We start from the raw sequence: 2,874 nt of genomic DNA, 5'->3' as shown, positions 1-2,874 counted from the left end.
GACTAAAGGCATAGCACTGGAATTCGTCTTCATACAGGTTAAGTACTGAAATACCAAGGGCACCTCAAATCACGTGGGGGACATCCGTGAGGTGAGAAGAGTGGTCAAGAATTCCAGGGTGAAGGTAAGAACACAAAGAACTTAGAGATATATGAAAGAATGCTAGAAGTATGGTGTTGTTAAAATAAAGAATGCTGAGAGAAAGAGAGGGGGTGGAGAGAGAGAGAGAGAGAGAGAGAGAGAGAGAGAGAGAGAGAGAGAAGGAGGGAGGAGGACAGAGAAGGGGGGAGGGAGGGAGGGTGGGAGGGAGAGAGAGAGAGAGAGAGAGAGAGAGAGAGAGGGAGAGAAGGAGGGAGAGAGAGAGAATATATCTCCCCTACATTGTTCAGGCATCCCTCAAATTCCTGGCCTCAAGCAAACCTGGCACCAACCTCCTCCACTGTGGCCATAGGAGCACAGCTATATCTACCTTTGTCTTAGTTAAGGTTTCTATTGCTGTGGCTTTTTTATGACCAAAAAAGCAACTTGGGGAGGAGAGGTTTATTTGGTTTATGTTTCTACAGCAGCTCATCACAGAAGGAAGCCAGGGCAGAAACTCAAACGGGGCAGGAACCTGGAGGCAGGAGCTGATGCAGAGGCCATGAAGGGATGCTGCTTACTGGCTTGCTTCCCCTGACTTGTTCAACCTGTTTTATTCTAGATCTCAGGACCGCCAGCCGAGGATGGCACCACCCACCATAGGCTGAGCCTTCCCTCATCAATCACTAATTAAGGAAATGCCTTACAGCAGGAGCTGATGGAGGCATTTTTTTCAGTTGAGGCCCCCTCCTTTTGCATAACTCTAGTTCTTGTGCCTAGTTGACATGACTAGCCGGCACAAGCTTCAAGAATACACTTTAAGGAGATGATCAATTATGCTAAATGTAATGCAGGGTGTGGTGATTTAGAGCTGAAAGACTTTAAATGTATCTACTTAAATATCATTTTGACAGCTGGAGGCAACTCCCTTGACTCCTAGGAAGAATATTCAAACAAAATAAGGGCAGTGCCTGAAGAGAAAATCATTGACCACTCACTCACACATATAAATATAGAGACATAAAAGCTAAATAAAGTACTCATTGACAATACAATATTATTAAGGAGGGTTTAAATTCCGGAAGTGAATGACATTTATTTTTGACATCTATCAATGTCATTCACTGACAGTAAATTAGGGGAGAAAATTAAATGATTATCTTATCAAATACGGGGTGGGGGGGGAGGAACCCAGTAATAGTTAACACTCATTTTATGATTTTAAATGTTTTTTAGGAATCTAGAAATATAGTGGACCATCTGAATATACTTAAAAGCCTAGAGCAAATATTGCAAAATAAAAAAAAATTCTCTGCTCAAAGCCAGGAACAAGATATAGATGTAATTCTTCAACATTGTTTTGGACTTCCTGACCAATGCAGCAAGACAAGAAACAAGATGTACAGACATTGAAACTAAGCAACAAAAATAAACATTATATGCAGATAATAAAAATTTCTCAGGCTGGAGAGATGGCTCAGCGGTTAAGAGCACTGACTGCTCTTCCAGAGGTCCTGAGTTCAATTCCCAGCACTACACGGTGGCTCACAACCATCAATAGTGGGATCAGATGCCCTCTTCTCGTGTGTCTGAAGACAGTGACACCGTACTTATATATATAAAATAAATCTTTAAAAAATTCTCTATATAGTATATTTGAGATAATCCTTTGATATTGCATACTTACAAGTTTTTCAATGTTGATGGACCCATAATCAATAATCAAAAATCACGTTTCAGCACAACTGCAATAAACAATTTCAAAGTACAAGAACATCATCTAGTTATAACAAAACCAATAATGTACCCAGAAACAAATTTAGCAAAAATGTTGGCACACACACCCCCACACTAGGAATATTTAGTCAAAATAAAAAAACTTTGGTTTGAAAGAAAATTGATAGAACTGGAGACCATTGTATGCAGAATATAGATTTTTTTTTTTTTTTAGAGAGACATGAAAGACGAAAGGAAGAGCAGCAAAAAGTAGAGGGAGACAAGAACATATTACATACGCTTGTGAAAATATAATGAAGTATATTATTTTGTACCACATTACCTGGTGATAAAAAAAACTGAAGAGATGAGGCCACAGTCAGTATATAGGGGAATTTTGTTTTTATATATAAATCACAGAAAAAGACAAAATTGAAGTTGAAAAAAAAATCAGCAAAGAATGCAATTAGGTAATTCAGACAAGTAAATATTGAATAGACAAGAGCACATCAAAAGGAAAATGTAAAGTAAGTTGAATTGCTTTTCATGTATATTAATTTTAAGACCTATTTGTGTGTGAGAACTCTGTTTGTAAGCTACACATCAGATGATTCCATTACATTGATCCCATTACAGATGGTTGTGAGCCACCATGTGGTTGCTGGGAATTGAACTCAGGACCTCTGGAAGAGCAGCCAGTGCTCTTAACTGCTGAGCCATCTCTCCAGCCATTCATAAGAATCTCAAAAAAAAAAAAATTGAAAAAAAAAAAAACCCCAAAAAAAAAACAAAAAACAAAAAACATGGATAATGCTAAATATTGATATGATATGAAGAAGAAGAAACTCAGCTCCTGTAACTTGAGATAGCTATGCCCATCAGTATTTTCTGGCATTGGATATAGGAAACTGTATATTATGTCAATTCATTTGAAACATATGGTAATGTCAATCTATGAATAATGAGAAGTGGTTTAATGCTACTGTGATAGAAAGTGGAAACTCAGTAGCAGACTGCATAAGTGAATGGTAGATTCTTCTATGATTATATATAAAAATATATGTAATACTGTTAAAATTA

This window comes from Rattus rattus, chromosome 10 (assembly GCF_011064425.1).
Source record: "Rattus rattus isolate New Zealand chromosome 10, Rrattus_CSIRO_v1, whole genome shotgun sequence".
NCBI lineage: Eukaryota > Metazoa > Chordata > Mammalia > Rodentia > Muridae > Rattus > Rattus rattus.
Note: the sequence above shows the minus strand (reverse complement) of the source record.